Below are 18,722 nucleotides of genomic sequence, written 5' to 3'. Positions count from 1 at the left end.
CATTCCCACTACCATAAGGAGAAACTGAAAGGAAAACAGAGTTTAAGGGAACAAAGCAGTTCCTAAAACCTGAAGGACAAACTCCATTAGATTTCAAAGTCTGAGAGTCATTTACAGAATGACGTTGCATCCTTGGGGCTTGAGAGAGCGGGAGTCTAACCCTACCTAAGGGCCTTTGTGGCAGCCCTTTCCTCTCCAAACGCTTGGGTGAGTGCTGCAACGTATCCACATACTGGGGAGACCACCTTCTTGGCCCCACCCTCTTCAAACATTGGGGCAGCACCTAGATTCCCTTCCATCTCCGGGGCACATGCTCAACCCTTTCAGAACAGTGGGGTGGCAGCCAGGCTCTCCCCAGTCCCCTGGGAACGTGCTCCACCCTCTTTGAGGCCTGAGATGTCAACACCTTTCCTGAACATTGAGGTGGAAGGCCCACCCTCGACCTCTGGGGCAAACGCACCCTTTCCATGCGTGTGGGCCACTCCGCTCTCCCAGCTTGAGACCTCTTGACTCCAGACCTCAATCTCCATGGCTCTGTGTTTGAAGAAATTCTTCCTTCAATTTGTTCCTTGTCTGTCTCCTCCAGTCTCGACCGGCAGCGACTCTGTCTATAAAAAGCTCGCAAAAATTCTACTGGCTTTGCATGAAGCACACAGGGGTCAAAGCCATCAGACAATAGGACTTTCTACAAATCCTTTCTGCTTAACTCCTTCTCCAATCTTGGCTTGTACTGAAATGGCAGCTGGGTTCCATGTTTGGTTGCATCCTCACGTTGGGCTGTAGCTTCTGGGGTTCTACCCCCTGGAAGTCCAGAGTTTTTCAGGCCATCAGTTCCCAGTTTCTTTGAAACCAACCATTCATTTCTCAGCTTATCTCTGTCCTCTCACATTTTACCATAAGCTGCAAGTAAAAGCCAGGCTACTTCCTCTATATTTTGCTTGGAGATCTCATCAGCTAAATATTCCAGGTTGTTGCTTTAAAATTCTTCCTTCCATCCAACACAAGGACTCAATTTTGTCAAATTCTCTGCCACATTAAAACAAGGATCGCCTTCCTTCCAGTTTGCAACAACACATTCATCATTTCTGCTCAAGGCCTCATCCGAAGTATCTTTAGAGTCCATATTTCCAAAAACAGTCTCTCCAAAGCAGTTTAGGCCTTTTCTATCAAGCTCCTCACAGTTCTTCCAGAATCTTCCCCTTATCCATTTAAAAAGCCATTCCAACATTTTTGGTATTTGCAAACTCAGCAGCAAAAGCACCCCCCTTCTCTGGTACCAAAATCTGTTCTAGTTTGCTAATGCTGCCAGAATGCAAAACACCAGAAATGGATCAGCTTTTATAAAGGGGGTTTATTTGGTTACACAGTTACAGTCTTAAGGCCATAGAGCATCCAAGGTAAAGCATCAACAATCAGGTACCTTCACTGGAGGATGGCCAATGGCATCTGGAAAACCTCTGTTAGCTGGGAAGGCACATGGCTGGCGTCTGCTCCAAAGTTCTGGTTTCAAAATGGCTCTCTCTCAGGATGTTCCTCTCTAGGCTGCAGTTCCTCAAAAATGTCCCTCTTGGTTGCTCTTGGGGTGTTTTTCCTCTCTTAGCTTCTCCAGAGCAGAAGTCTGTTTTTATGGCCATCTTCAAACCGTCTCTTATCTGCAGCTCCTGTCTCAGCTCCTTTGCTTTCTTCAAAGTGTCCCTCTTGGCCATAGCAAGCTTGCTCCTTCTGTCTGAGCTTATATAGTGCTCCAGTAATCAAGGCCCACACTGAATGAGCGGGTCCACGCCTCCATGGAAATTATCTCATCAGAGTTATCACCCACAGTTGGATGGGGCACATTTCCATGAAAACAACCTAATCCAAATGTTCCAACTTAATCCCCACTAATGTCTGCCCCACAAGATTGCATCAAAGATAATGGTGTTTTGGTGGATATAATACATTCAAACCGGCACAGGGAGTGAGCATTCTTACCAGCAGGTGGCAGGTGAGCCCTTTCAGACTTTGCCTAGATTCCAAGGAGGAATTGTTTGTAAACTAAAAATAAGAAGTTGCCTCCCAGAGAGTACCCAAGGCCAGATGTGGGTGCCGGGAGGGTGCCATAAGTCCTCCCTGCTTCACAGATCCCAGACCCCTGCAGCTCCACCTTGGGCTGCTGCCAGTGGAACCCCTCCTTAAAGCATCTGTTTCCAGAACAGCCTCCTTTATTGCATGTTCTTGCTAGCCACAATTATGGGCAATCTGGCAGGAGGATTGAGAAACGTGGCCTTTTCTGGCTCCTGCCTCATGAAGCAGGACATCCTGGGTGGCCATGATTTTGGAAAGCAGGAGACACTGTGCATGAGAAGGCTCGGCAGTGGGTTTGCCAAAACGGACTTGGCTTCCTCCGACACAGACTGTAATGCATTTCGCAGTTGTCCAAGGTGAAGCTCAGAGGTTAATGTGTTTGCCCAGGATGTCAACGGCGATTATCAGACCAGAATTGCCTGGACAGAGCCCTGGGACGCAGACTCAAAATATTTCACCAGTTCTTCCTCTAGCCTGGCGAGAGTTATAAGAGTCAAAGTGTGTCAGCGTTCCAAATCAATTACATTGTCCGAAGAACTAAAGCCATCACGGGCATCTTGCTCATGCTGCCTCTGGGTGGGTTTTCAGCTACCTGGAAAGGAGACTTTCTAGGCCTCTGCTTTCTTTTAATCTAGACAAATAGCCACCAAGTGCTGGCTATGGGAAGGGGGAGGCGTGTGGATCAGACCCAGGTAAAGGTGGGTGTGCTGGTTTGAATGTATTATGTCCCCCAAAATGCCATTTCCTTTTTTGTAATCTTGTGTGGGCAGATGTATCAGTGTTGATTAGATTGTAATTCCTTGAGTGTTCCCATGGAGATGCGCCCCACCCAACTGTGGGTGAGGACTCTGATTGGATAATTTCCATGGAGGTGTTACCCCACCCATTCAGGGTGGGTCTAAATTAAATCACTGGAGCCATATAAATGAGCTGACAAACAGAAGGAACTCAGTGCTGCTGAGAGTGACATTTTGAAGTGCAGCTGAGAGTGACATTTTGAAAAGGAGCTACAGCCAAAAGGGACACTTTGAAGAGTGCACAGAAGAAGAGAGAGTAGCTGCAGATGAGAGACAGTTTGAAGACAGCTGTTGAAAGCAGACTTTTGCTTCGGAGAAGCTGAGAAAGGACCAACACCCCGAGAACAACTAAGAGTGACATTTTTGAGGGGCTGAAGCCTAGAGAGGAACATCCTGGGAGAAGGCCATTTTGAAACCAGAACTTGGAGCAGACACCAGCCACGTGCCTTCCTAGCTAACAGAGGTTTTCCGGACGCCATTGGCCATCTTCCAGTGAAGGTACCCAATTGTTGATGCGTTACCTTGGACGCTTTATGGCCTTAAGACTATAAGTATGTAACCAAATAAACCCACTTCATAAAAGCCAGTCCATTTCTGGTATTTTGCATTCCAGCAGCATTAGCAAACTAGAACAGTGGGTGAGGAGTCACTGCCCTGCAAACAATGTCTGGCGACAATAGATTGTCAAAATCTTGTGAGCCGGGTACAGCTATTTTCTTTTGCATAGCTAACTAAAATGAGACTTGTTGGTTAGATAATGGAGACCACTCAGCTGGAACCGGTGATATAAATGCTGAACAACCAACTCTCAGGAAAAGAATGCTTTTAAGTTTGCTATATGGTTCCCTGATAAAGGATATGTAGCCCATGGCTTAGAAATAATGATAAAATTCATAACGCTCTTTATCATGAACTCCATTTGTCAGCTGAGTCCCACAGAATGCTTTGGCGGCCTTTGCCGTAGGCAGCCTGTAGTTGTAGTTGACAAACCAATTTCATTCTGAGGTGAATCCTGGTGAAATTGAAAGAACAGAGACATATTCATTCCTTAATGACGGAGTGACTTCTTTGCTGAATCTGATCATCATTTTTGAACATTAGAAGACTATTTCCTCAATTTTTTGTGGTATTCACAATGGTATGACTCCAGAGATGATATAGTTTTAAGTGTAATCTGCATCATTAACATTTTCTCCATCGCTTTCTTAAATTGTAACATATAATCAATAGATCAAGCCCAGATTTACAGCGTTTACCAATGTCCATGCAGTAAATACTCCCACCACGGCCAATTTCAGGCATCCAGTGTGAAGAGGTATGCAGTAGCACACAGTCGTATCATATTTCCACTGTACAGGTACAATAGAAGCAAATAACCTCAGAAACAGTAAAATAATTAGAAAGTGATGAAAAATTCCTGAAATGTCGAATGCTCTCTCATGAGCCACCTCCAGCACGCCACAGGCTAGAAGGAGCCACAGAATCTCAATGAAACCTGATCACTTGTGCTTTTTTTTTTTTTTTTTTTTTGATGTTTCACATGGAAACCCCTAATAGGACAGAAAAGCTGAGGTGAAATTGCTCACCAGGCTTTAGGAGCCCCTCGGAGAGTGTGAGACGGGCAGCGTTCCAGGGAAGAGAACCACGGACTTTCCCTGGGTCTGGGTCTGGCCACAGGACGTGGGAGGGGTCCGTGAACATGGATGAGTGTGTCCTGATGTAAAGCCCCACAGCAGGAGAGACGTGCAGCCTTTCACCAACGGAGAACCGGTTCTCTTGGAACAGTATCTGGTACAGTTAACACAGATAGCTGCAGAAACACACCAGGCACCCATCATCATGGGACCAGAGCTTATAGGAAATGCCTAGAAGAAGAGAATTCATAGAGACTGATAGTAGATTATAGGTTACCAGGGGCCAGGAGGTGAGGAGAAGGGGGAGTCACTGCTTAAAGGGTGCAGGGTCTGTCCAGGTGATGAAAAGTTGGAGTATTGGGTGGCAGTGATGGTAGCTCAATATTGTGAATGTAACATCCTGTTGAATTGTATGCTTGAAAGTGGTTAAAAGGGGAAATTTCAAGTCCTATACACATTACTACAATAAAAAGTTTAAAATATTTTTTAAATTTTATTTTTTAAAATGTGATTTTTTAATTTTTTAAATTTTTTAAAAATATAAATTTTTTAAACCAAACAGGAAATAGACCGTAAAGGCTAATGAGTATCAAGCCACAAGCATGATAATCTATAAATGGTTTCTTGCACTTGTCCTCTTTTAAATTTTATTTTACAGGCCTCTGTATTTGCAGTATATGGCAATAAAAATGAGGATGGTTGGGGTGGCACGTGCCTTGGACTAGTAGAAGGTGGTGCGGCCAAAGGGAAGAATGGTTGACATAATCGTTGTCCGAGAGAGCTACCTTTTTAGGGGAAGAGGAAATTACAAGTTTGTTTTCCCCCTAAAACTATTTTCAAAACTGTGAACAAAAATGCACACCAAAATACCAGTAAATATTTCTGTCGTGTTTTCACAGTGTTGGCGACATGTTTCATATTGGTGTTCTGGAATTCCTGAAGCGGCTAATAGTGTGTGTAAGATTCTTTGCACCTCAGAGGACTCGGGAGCAGCACGTGATGGCACAACCCACCCTACCCCAAGGTGGGGAGTGGTCCCAGAGCCCATTTCCTGACCCGGGTGATGGGGCCGAGGGGCGGCTACCTCCTCTGGCTGCTTCTCCACCTCTTGCTGCCTGTTCACAATCTGTGGACAGTAGATACTCCATCATCAGCGTATAACCTGTCATAAGCCACACTCATTATTAGCATCCTAGGGTTGTGCAAAGTGCCCCCAGTCAGGCCAGCTGTGGACACTGATGTCTAACAACTTCCATGGCTCTAGAAAAGGGTGATGATGCCTCTTGGGGTAGGTAGAGTTCCGATGTCACAAGGAAAATGAAAGCTCCTTATAAATTGTAAATTACTATAAAATACAGTATAATTTGTTATTCCTCTTAACGATTCTTTTTATCTTGTAGTCCCCTAATCTTGTTGCTTTGGTGTAACAGAATTTTATTTTATTTTATGTTTTCATATATACAAGCTGCTTCTCAGATATTTTTTAGGAAAGCGGTAGACAAATCAATGGGATCTCTTCTCTCCCCATGCTTCTTACAGCTTCGTACCAGCTTCAGCTGAGTAAGCTCTCCTTTGCACACATAGGATGAGTTTTGCAAGCTGTTGGAGTAACCAGTGGGCTCAGTGAAGTGCAGCCTCTTTACGTGCCAGTCTAGACACTACGAGGCAGAATGGTAGGGCAGATGCTAGTAAAACACGGCAGCTACCTCATCATTCCTTAATTTAGTTGCTCCAGTAAAATCATGTGCTTGGAATATCACAACAGCTGTGTGCAAACCCAGATGCACTTTAGGATCACCTGGGGGCTCAAAAACTTCTGATGTGTCCCGAACCAATAGAAGCAGAATTTTTGCAGGTGAACTGGGAACCAGACACTTGTTTCTTACTTGGTTTGGTTCGGTTTTAAACATTCCCCATCTGATTCTGATGTGCAGCTGGGCTTGTAAGCCATTGCTTTAGAAGCTCTGCACCTTCTATTGGTACCCAGGGGGTGCTGGATCTCCTCCTCTTTCTAGACACATCAGCAGCTCTGCCCTAGATTTGCCATTGGGGAGGCCCTGTGGGTAGCCCTTGCAGCTTCACGAATGTCATTTACGACATTCCCCAGTCTAGTGGAATGTGCCTAAGGAATGTTACAGGGGCTTAGCTCTGCTCTGTGCCTGCAAGTGGATGGAGGCACCAGGGTCTGTCCTCTTTATCACACTCACAGCTGTTCGCACCCCTGCTGCTAAGCATTCCCACATCTGTATCTGCAGCCCAGTTCTGCTGCTGGGTTTCAAACCCTCAAGCCCCTCAAGCTCAGTTTATCCCAAGATATAATTGTCATTTATTGTCCTATGACTCCTCTACCCCAGTAAATATCCTCAACATACAGCTTCCCTAGCCAGAAACCTCAGGTTCACCTGCAAACCCCCATCAGCCTCCCTGCCACATTCAGGCAGGAATCCCACTGATTCCATTGCTGTTGGGAATAATATTTTCATGTTTCTGCACCATGAGGGCTTGGAAAGTGGAGATAATGAATGTTCAGCAGAGATTTGTAGGTTCATTTCCCCCAGGGTCGTTCATTTACACTCATTTCCATTCATTTATGTCCATTCACATTCATTGTAACACTTATTTGATGTAATACTTCTCCTCCCCTGGAGGATTGATTTACCTTAGAAAGATAAAGTCTCTCTCTCTCTCTCTGGAGGGGAGGGGCAGCTGTGTGGTATTTCCAATAGAAGTTCCACAATCCATAATTATGGGGTCCCTGTCTAGGAGTAGAGACCTCATCTACTGTGCAGAGTTACATCTGGCCTCTTTGCATCACCCGAAGGGGAAAAAGGGGCAAGGGGACTGGTGTGGAGATATTCTGTGTGTAATGAGTCTGTCTCTGGTCCGGAAACCTGTTTGCCATCAACATAAATACAGATATACAGACTTATCACAAGCTTTTCCCACAGTCCTTCCTCTTTCTGCTCCATTGCTAAGCCAGACCATGACAGCTCTTGGTCTCTCTCCACTATCCAGCCCCACCCTGCCATCAGTGTGATGTGCAGTCTGACCCACACACCTGGTCATGCCACCATAATACTGGACAGTCCCTTGCAGTTGCAAGGGACAGATAGCAAATGCGACCTGGCTGACATTACATGAAGGACTCCACTGTTAAGGGAGATTTGGGAGGCAGGTAACGCCACATAGTGAAACGAGGGACCCAAACCACAAAAGACAGTGCTGTGACAGCCCCATACAGGGGTTCATGTTTCCAAACTCCTTTCAAAACCCATCATGTCGTTTTGATCTTTGCAATCATGTTGTTAAATAGCTAAGACAGGTCATGTTAATCCAGTTTTGCATCCAAAGACACTGAAATTAAGTGTGTTAACCAAACAGTGACTGGTAAAACCCAAGATCTGAGCTGGAACTGAGAGTTTTGCCCAGAAATGGCATCTCCCTCTTCCCCTATGTCACGATCCAAAAGGGCTTTTGTAGCCGAGGGACTAAAGAAAGCACCGGACGTGTTCTGAGACATGAGCTTTTATTATGGGACTTACCTACAGGGTGGGGAAGTCGAGCCATGTTGCCCTGAAATCAGGAGCTTCTCTGGATGGATTCAGGAGCTGCTCTGAATGGTGGCATGTTCAGAGCACAACATGGAAATAGTCCGCACTTTGGGGGCTTGAATAAGCAGGTTATAAGGGCTCGACATTCCAACAGGTATGAAAGCATAAGGCGGGGGGGGGGGGGGGGGGGGAGTCATGCAATGTAGGGAGGGGTTGATTGTAATCAACAGAGGAGGGGAGGATTATAGAGACCACAGTATCTCAGGGAGTCTCAGGGAGGAGGTAGTTTCGGGTATAGATTACAGTTAGCACCTGATATTACAAGGAGAATAGATCAAACAGCTGTCCTAGGTCACAGAAGCTGCTGTTTGCAGTTTTCAAGACACCCGGGGGCCAGGGGCTCCCACACCCTAACTGCCACACAGGGAGTGATCCAGGGAGGTAAAGGCCACTAACACTAAATGTCCTGTGGATCACTTCCGTCCTCCCCACCAGAACCCAATGAGGTCAGTCCTCCTGCCCTTTCACAGACAAGTAAACTACAGAGGCAATGAACTTAACTTAGGAACCTCTTTGCCACTCTGTAATGCTTATTGAAAATAGTGTTCTTATGGAAAGCTGCAAATGTTGTTCCTCATAATGCTTACATTTTGAAAAATAATATAACACAATTATAAATTCCTTCAGGAAACATGGTGATGAATCCTGACATCCTAAGGGCCTTAGAAAGAGAGCTTGACACCTGCTCCCCAAGGGGGGAAACTTTGGAGTCATTCCTCAAAGGCCAGAAGAGGCGGGAAAGTAGATTAAAGTGAGATGAGATGCCAAACCTTGGTAAATTTCATGTTTGATATCAGCAGACACACAAAAAGGCACAGCATTGAAGAAAATAGAGTAACTAGTTGGAGATAGAGAATAGCTCAAATTACATGGGAAATCAATTACATTTTTCCTTCAAAAAGGCCAGAAAGACAGATTTTCATTTTCTTGAGTGAAAGAAGTAGAATGGAAGCTGTTTCTCAGCAAAAAAGCTTTGCCTTTTTCTGGACTGGAGGAAAGAAAGCTGGAGAGAAGCAACTTCAGGGGAGGAGCAGCACCAAACAAAGATGGTTCTTGGCCATAAAGCACTTTCAGAGTCTCATATGAGAGAGAGTTTTTAAAAAGAGACTATTATCTTATAATACTGCAGCTAGCTCCCCTCAAATCCATGCTAGAACGAAACAGAGACTTAATAAATAGCCAAGGATGCCATGGTAAACTGCAATGAAATTTGAAATAGTGAGCATTAGTTGCCTTTTAATCAGACTAGAACTGTAATTGTTCTTCTAGTCTTTTGACAATTTTAAGAATGCACCACCCTGGGGTTTTTTGCATTTTATTTTATTTTATTGTGGTATATTATATGTAATGTATTTATAATATATAAATAAAATTTGCCACATTAACCATTTTTAAGTGTACATTTCAGTGGCATTACTTACATTTATAAGGTACCATCCGCTACCAAAACTTTTTCATTGCCCCAAACAGAAGCTTTGTGTGCATTGCACAGTAGCTCCCATTCCCCCTACCCCCAAGCTACTGGTAGCCTGTAATCTACTGTTTTGGTTTGCTAATGCTGCTGTTTTGCAAAGTATCAGAAATGTGATTTGCTTTTATAAAAGGGGATTTATTAAGTTACAAGTTACAGTTCTATGGCCATAAAAGTGTCCAAACTAAGGCATCAACAAGAGGATACATTCACTGAAGAAAGGACGATGGCGTCCAGAATACCTCTGTCAGCTGCAAAGGCACGTGGCTGGCATCTGCTTTTCCTTTGCTTCCAGTTGCCTTCCAAAAATGGCATTCTGCAAAATGTCTCTGGGTTTCTCTTAGCTTAGTATCTCCAAATGTCCTTCTGTCTGCCTCTCCAAGGATCAACAAGCATCTTGGTCTCTCCAAAAGTCTCTCTCAGCTGCTCTGAGCTCCTTCTGTCTGTGAACTCTCTTACAGGACTCCAGTGATCTAATTTAGACCCACCCTAAATGGGTGGGGTAATATCTCCATGGAAACATTCAATCAAGAAGTCATACCCCAATCAAAAAGATTAATCAGTCTGCCCCCACAAGATTGCATTAAAGAATATGGCTTTTTCTGAGGGACATAATATATACAAACCAGCACATCTACTTTCTGTTTGTATGAATGTGCTTATTCTAGACATTTCATATAAGCAGAATCATACCACATTTGTCCTTTTGTGCCTGGCTTATTTCACTTAACATAATGTTTTCACGTTTCACCCATGTTGTAGCATATATTTCGAACTTCATTCCTTTTATGACTGAATAATATTCCCTTCGGTTTATGTACCACATCTGTTGTTGTTATGTGCATCGTTTGTTGATGGAAACTTGGGTTGCTTCCACCTTTGACTTTTGTGAACATATGCTATTATGAACATTGGTGTACATGAATCTGTTTGAGACCCTGTTTTCAGTTATGTGGGGTGGAATTGCTGGGTCATGTGGTAATTCTGTTGTTTAGCTTTTTGAAGAACCACTAGACTTGTTCTCTGCAGCTCCTGCACCATTTTACATTCCCAACAATAATGTATAATGGTTCCAATTTCTTCACATCCTGTCAACACTTATTATTTTCTTTTTTTGTTTGTTTCAAATACTAGCAATCCTAATGGGTACAACAGACTTTTAAATGTAATGTTTTTAATTGGGCTAGTAAAATAAAACTTGGATATTCATGAAAATCTCAGGGTTGGAAAAGTAAACATTTATTGAAGAAATACTGCAATTGAACTAAACTTTTAGGACACTGAAGGTGAAAATCAAGATGGAAAGAGGAAGTTTTTAATTGCTTATAAAGAACAGAAACTCAATCTTTCATTTCTTTTGTTTCCTGCTGAGAGCCTTGTACAGTAGTGTGTGAATGTGAGAGACATAAGGGGAACATGGGACACATAAAGAGAGAGTGTGTGTAGAAATAGGTCAGTAGAAATACTAGCTGATAAATGAATTTAAAAAAAATTATTATAACAAAAATAAAAATAAATAATAAAGAAAAATTTAAAAAAACAAAGTTACTGAACTTTCCTGTGTAAAACAAGTTATTTGGTAGATGAAAGGTGGTTACTAAGCTTCCACAGTTACTCTTTCTTTTGCATTCTTAGATATAGTACCAAAATGATGTTTCTTCTCATGTATCTGAAGAGAAATTTTCTATGCCTTCTTCTGGCTAATAATTCCTTCTCTGGGAATGATGCCCAATAAACATGGTGGACCCAACAATAAACAGGGTGGAGTAGACCCCAACAATAAACAGGGTGGACCCCCACAATAAACAGGGTGGAGTGGACCCCAATAATAACAGGTGAACACCAACAATAAGCAGGGTGGACCCCAATGGCCAGGTCTCTATTGGTCCATGAAAGGGCAGCCAGAGCTCTTGTCTCCGTGGTAGAAAAGCGTAATAGAGCCACAATATATGAAACCCTGTATTGTTAATAGTCATATTCCTGGAATTGCATGGGTCGCCCCAGTAGCCTTCCTGTGAGGTCCCATTTTGCCTCAGGCAGCCAGGCCTCAGGGAGAGAGAATGAACCTGACACACGGAGAAGAGATGAAGAGACACTCGGCAATGTTTTGGCCCCGGTTCCAGTTGCTTCTAAAGCTCAATTGTATCACTGTCAGTCCATAATTTTATTCTTCATTGCCTTCTATGAGGACCCAGGGCCCTGCCCCCTTCTCCATTTTCACTGCAGGCAGCCGTCTACAGGACCAGGAGGGATGTTAAAGGTCAACAAACCCCCTCAAGGGGGAAAAGAATTATCATCAAAGCATTAAAACTCCCCTCCCCTGACCACTGTTAATACCCACATCTCACGAGACCCTGCTGAAACCCCATTGTCACACCCCTTTGGCACTCTTCTCTGTTTCTACGTGGTTCGCTTCCCATCCCCAGCCACAACTGTGAAACCATCTCCTGTTGGTAAGTCCCGATTACACACATGTCCACTTACATGCCTGGTGTGTTCTTGATCTTAGGGCTAAGCTGGGTTAGAACACTTTCCGTTATTTAAAATACCCAAGTAACGGACCAAGAAATTCCCCGTTTGTTTTCAGTTAGTTCAAGTTTGTCACTAACAGATCCCTGATAATACAAGCTGAAATGAAACATCTCACTAAGAAAATGAAGCCCCATAAAACAAATAAAAATGGGATTCCTACTAGCATTGTTTTGCAAACACATTACAACTTAGATGTACTTGTTCTTGAAAAAAGTAAATCAACTGGGATATATACTTCCAGAAGTTTTTGATGTTATTCCTATGGGAGTATATGATCATTTTCATTGCAAAATCCTGGATAATGCATGCTACCCAATTACTACAGTCATGAGTCACTGTGGCTGCAATCATAAGTCACCCTGACGAAACAGCGAATTCTCATTTTGCTGCATTTTAGCTGTGTTCCATTCTATAAGTGGGATCTAAAAAAAATAAAAATTCTTGACTTCCCCTGCCTTTGAATTATAGCATTTTCCCACGATAAATACAGAGAAGGTACAAAAGAATCATGAATTTCGTGAACGGTAATTGAAATTATTCTCCAACTCGGTTCACAAAAGACATAATCTCTGCTCTTGATCTTAAGGAAGGAATGAGAACAAAGATTTTCATCAAAGCTACGATGTGGAAATTGATTATATTAAGGTAATAGAAAGTGAGTTTTTAAATGAATCTACTTTTTTAAAACCCATGTTGGTGCTAATTTGCTTTTTTAATTAGTTTTTTAAAAGTCGCCTTTTCCTCCTTTTTTTAAACTCAGCTTCTTTATTTCTTTTAAGCCCTGAATAAAGCTTTCTGCACACTTATAAACATCTGTACATCTGTAAAACTTCAATACATCTATAAACTTGTACATTGAAAGATACATTTGTGACTGACTATGATCGCATTTGTCTTAACATACACAATTTCTATAAGCCAAAATAACAGAAAAATAAACATAAATAAACCTATCTGACCCCGACTTGTACAGACACCAACCACAGCTGTTCTTTCAGAAATAGTTTCCTTTTCTGCTGAGACAAAGCCCATATGAGTTAATTGAAATCCATACAATGAAAATGATGAGTAACTGGAAGCTAGCCCAGGTTGGTCATGGAGGAGGTGAGACTTAGACCCAGCTTAGAAAGTCAAGTGAGAGAGTTTTCAGAGAACGCGGGAGCCCTGCAGTGAGGAGGGCAGGCAGCAGGACTGAGGGCAGGGTAAAGTTGGCTTTCAGCCTGGTTTACCAATACTCACTGTCCAGTTCCCAGGTTGGATGTGTAGTCTTGGTACCTAAGATGCTAGACTGATGAACCTTGAAGAGGTAGAGCTGAATCACCACATGATATCTGGAATTTTCTAATTGTACCTTGATTATGTATGCAAACTGAATAAATGTTTCCTAACTTTATCTTGGGGATGTTAGTTGTCAGATGATGGCATTTATTATGTGTGTCAGAATCTCTCAGTTTTCAGGAATACTACAACAATAATGAACTTTTTTCATGTGGGAATAACCTTTGGAATAATTAGTATGTCTCAGTACATTTTCACCCTCTATCCATTGAGTCCTGAAACACTGCCCTACCCAAGGAATTCAGGATTCCAGAAATCCCTGGTGGATTAAGTCACCACGTTCTCAGTGAGATTATTCTCAAGCATGATTATCCTTTATCTGTTTCCTTTGATGAAGTCACTCTCAATTGTTTCAATATGTGAATGTAGAGATAAAATCCTACTGTTGCACTGTCATCTATTTACACTGCCAGTGTGCTGATAATGGAGAAAAAAACAGGATGATGACTCTATCATTGCCCTTCATTCCAAGCATGATCAGCCCCACAGAAGACTTGTAAGTTATTTTAAATGGATGTGAATTGAAAATTCTAGCTCAAGAATTCCCTATTTGCATTCTTGCTTCAGGTTACGGAACAAATGCAAGTTATGGGCAAAAATCCAAGTGGCCAACAAGCTCTGTAGCCACAGTGTTGGCTCCTGTGGAATGTGTTCCAACCTCCTCTTTACTGAAGCTGCAGAGATCTGAGGGGAGCTGCCCCTTCCCGTGGAGAGTAAGGCTATTGCCCTTGGTTCTTCTAATCAGCTCACAATTTTGCTGAGGAATCAAGTACACGTATTTTAGAAATTAACAGGGCAAGCATTTAGGATGTAAGAGGTTGACGTCTATATGAAACTCTCCCACCCCACAAGGTGTTTTAGTTTAGGCTCAATTCACACTGAAAAACAAGAAAAAAGAACAGTTTAGGTTTCATGCAGGAGTTAAGTCCTGGAACTCGAGAAGATTGTGGAGATCGTTCATGTCTGAGCTCTGACTGTTGAGATAAGAGTGAGCATCTTTGAGACGCGTTCAATGCCATGGAGTTATTTAAAGTGGGACTTCAGCACCTCTGTGCTGAAGCAGCCACCTAACATAGGGAGGACAGCCCCCAAGACAAAGAGCTGAGACTTTGTGGAGGTCAGGAACAGATTTAACTACAACCCCTACTGCCACCCCCCCCCACCCACCCCCACACACAAGGCACTCTCAGTGAGAGCCTGCGTGGCAGTGGTTACCATGAAGAGATCATCTTTTACTCCCTCAAGAGTGAGTCTTAGGAAGAATCTTTTGAATGAATTAGAAAGGGAAAGGACTTTGCCAAAGTTGACACTGGTATAGCAGGTACAGAGTGTACAAAGGAAAGTCTGGGAACTGTTTCGTCAACTCTTCACCCACTCAAAGAATATAAAGGGGCATGAGAGGGAGAGAGCATTTTGGAGGGTTTCTTGGGACAGAGCCATGCTGTGAACTCCAGTTGTGCAAATGATGGGAGACAGCCGGGAGCAGGGGCAGACTGGGTGGCCCTCCCTTCCTCCCCAGGCAGAGGCTTAGAAGGAAGCAGGGGCTGCTAAACTAAGGGCTGGGGGACACGTAAAGCAGAGCCTGACTTACTCTCTGGCTTTTACAAGCCCACGAAGTTGACTATGTTCTTGTTATACTTAAAAAGAATTTGTTTCTTTTAATCTCCACCTAATACCACGACGTTGGGCATTTCCTGTTGTTAATTGGATCTCATTCTAGTAAAGAGATGGTTCTGTGGGACTCACAGTCTTTGACTTCTGGGGAAAATTGAATCATTTCCCCACAAAGACACGTTCAAGTCCTGTCCTCCAGTCCTGTGGATGAGAACCCATTTGTGAAGAGGATCTTTGAAGATGATGTTATTGTTCATTAAGGTGTGGACTCATTTGTAAACAGCGTCTTCAAAGACCCTTTAGATGAGACCAAATTGAATCAGGGTGGGCCTAATCCATTATGGCTAAAGTCCTCGTAAGCAGAGGAAATTTGGCTGCAGTCAGTTAGTAGAAGACAGAAAGAGATGTCAAGGAAGGAGAGAGGGCTCACCATGTGACAGTGGCAGAGATGCATCCAAGGAACCCCAAGGATTGGGGCAAGCCAGCATCAGAATGCTACAGACTCAGGAAGAAATCATGGCCTGTCAATACCTCCAAACAGTGAGCCAATAAATCCCTGTCATTTAAGCCAACCAGTGTGTGGTTATGTAGGTTGTCAAAAACTTCTACAATTTCTGACACCAACTGCAAATACTGTTACTCAATTCAATCAATTCTGACTCTACCTGGAATTAGGCCAGATTCCACAGGGTAAGGACAATCCTCTGCAAGACTCCCCTTTAGGCACTGTTTGCAAGTTTGGGGGCCCAGCCCACCCACACTCCTAACCAATGGACTAAAATTCAGGGGTTCTTTCCACCCCCTCTGGCTCAAGTAAATCACTAGAATGACTCAGAACTCACTGAAAGTGCTATACTTGTGGTTATAATTTTATTGTTGTTAAAAGGATACAAATACGAAGAAGCCAAAAGAAGAGACACATAGGATGAGATCTGGGAGTCTCAAATGCAAGCTTCTGTTACCAAGCAACAGCTCATTGCCCAGTGCACACAGAGGTCAATGCCATGACATCGGGATTTTGGGAAAAGAAAGTTTGGTGCAAGGTTGACCAGTTTGAAGACAGGATCCCCACCCTTACCCCACCTTGGCTCAAATCTATCTCCCTGAGTATAAAGAGCTTAGTGTTTTTATGGGATTCAAACAAAAGAAGGTGGAGATAGTGGTGTGCCAGTTTGAATGTATTATGTCCCCCAGAAAAAGCCATATTCTTTGATGCAATCTTGTGGGGCAGACAGAATAGTGGGGATTAAGTTGGAACGTTTGGATTAGGTTGTTTGCATGGAGATGCACCCCACCCAACTGTAGATGATAACTGATGGGATATTTCCATAGAGGCGTGGCCCCACCCATTCAGGGTGGGCCTTGATCAGTGGAGCCATATAAACATGCTGACTTAAAGAGATGGAACTCAGTGCAGCTGTGAGTGATGTTTTGAAGAGGAGCAACCTTGCTAGAGAGGAACGTCCTGGGAGAAAGCCATTTTGAGGCCAGAGCTTTGGAGCAGACGCCAGCCACGTGCCTTCCCAGCTAACAGAGGTTTTCCGGACACCATTGGCCATCCTCCGGTGAAGGTACCCAATTGCTGGTGTGTTACCTTGGACGCTTTGTGGCCTTAAGACTGTAACTGTGTAGCGAAATAAACCCCTGTTTTATAAAAGCCTATCCATCTCTGGTGTTTTGCATTCTGCAGCATTAGCAAACTAGAACAGATTTTGGTACCAGAAGTGGGGTGCTTTTGCTGCTGAGTTTGCAAATACCAAACATGTTGGAATGGCTTTTTAAATGGATAAGGGGAAGATTCTGGAAGAACTGTGAGGAGCTTGATAGAAAAGGCCTAAACTGCTTTGAAGAGACTGTTTGTGGAATTATGGACTCTAAAGACACTTCTGACGAGGACTTGAACAGAGATGATCAATGTGTTGTTGTGAACTGGAAGAGAGGCGATCCTTGTTTTAAAGTGGCAGAGAATTTGGCAAAATTGAGTCCTGGTGTCAGATGGAAGGAAGAATCTGGAAGCAACAACCTGGAATACTTAGCTGAGGAGCTCTCCAGACTACATGTGGAGGATGTATCCTGGCTTCTCCTTGCAGCTTATAGTAAAATGCGAGTGGAGAGAGATAAACTTAGAACTGAACTCTTGGGTTCAAAGAAACCAGAAGTTGATGGCTTGGAAAATTACAGGCTTCCAGGGGGTGGAATCCCAGAAGCTGCAGCCCAACATGAGGATGTAACCAAACATAGAACCCAGCCGCCATTTCAGTACAAGCCAAGATTGGAGATGGAATTATCCAGAAAGGATTTGTGGAAACTCTTATTGTCTGATGGCTTTGACCCCTGCATGCTTCATGCAAAGCCAACAGAATTTTTGCGAGATCTTTACAGACAGAGCTGCTGCCAGTTGGGACTGGAGGAGAAAGACAAGGAACAAATTGAAGGAAAAATTTCTTCAAAGACAGAGCCATGGAGGTTGAGGTCTGGAGTCAAGAGGCCTTGGGCTGGGAGAGTGGAGCAGCCCACATGCATGGAAAGGGTGAGTTTGCCCCGGAGGTCAAGGGTGGGCATTCCACCTCGATGCTCTGGAAGAGTTTTGCCACCCAAGGTCCCAAAGAGGGTAGAACACATTCCCAGGGAATTGGGGAGAGCCTGGCTTCCACCACACTGTTCTGAAGGGGTTGAGCATGTGCCCGGAGATGGAAGGGAATCCGGGAGCTGCCCCATTGTTTGAGGAGGGTGGGGCCGAGAAGGTGGTCTCCCCAATGTGTGGATATGTTGGAGCACTCACCCAAGTGTTTGGAGAGGAAAGGGCTGCCACAAAGGCCCTTAGGAAGGGTTAGACTCCCGCTCTCTGAAGCCCCAAGGATGCAACGTTGTTTTGTTAATGACTCTCAGACTTTGAAATCTAATGGAGTTTGTCCTGCAGGTTTTAAGAACTGTTTTGGTCCTGTTAACCCTGTTTTCCTTACTGTTTCTCCTTATGGCAATGGGAATGTTTATCCTATGAATGTCCCTCCTTTGTATATTGGAAGCAGATAACTTCTTCTAAGTTTCACAGATCCACAGCTAAAGGAAAATTATGCCTTAGGACTGGCCACGCCTATATTTGATTTTGATGGGATCTTGTACTTAACTATTGTTACTGAAATGATTTAAGTTTCTGTGGTATTGTGGGATGAATGTATTTTGTATTTGGAAAGAATATGTTTTTCTGGGGTCCAGGGGGTGGAATGTGCCGGTTTGAATGTATTATGTCCCCCAGAAAAAGCCATATTCTTTGATGCAATCTTATGGGGCAGACATAACAGTAGGGATTAAGTTGGAACGTTTGGATTAGGTTGTTTGCATGGAGATGCACCCCACCCAACTGTAGATGATAACTGATGGGATATTTCCATGGAGGTGTGGCCCCACCCATTCAAGGTGGGCCTTGATCAGTGGAGCCATATAAACGTTCTGACTTAAAGAGATGGAACTCAGTGCAGCTGTGAGTGATGTTTTGAAGAGGAGCAAGCTTGCTAGAGAGGAACGTCCTGGGAGAAAGCCATTTTGAGGCCGGAGCTTTGGAGCAGACGCCAGCTGCCTTCCTAGCTAGCAGAGGTTTTCCGGACGCCATTGGCCATCCTCCGGTGAAGGTACCCAATTGCTGGTGTGTTACCTTGGACGC

The sequence above is a fragment of the Choloepus didactylus genome, chromosome 8 (genome assembly GCF_015220235.1).
Source record: "Choloepus didactylus isolate mChoDid1 chromosome 8, mChoDid1.pri, whole genome shotgun sequence".
Classification (NCBI taxonomy): Eukaryota; Metazoa; Chordata; class Mammalia; order Pilosa; family Megalonychidae; genus Choloepus; species Choloepus didactylus.
The sequence above is the reverse complement of the archived record's forward strand: the minus strand, read 5'-3'. Positions refer to the sequence as shown.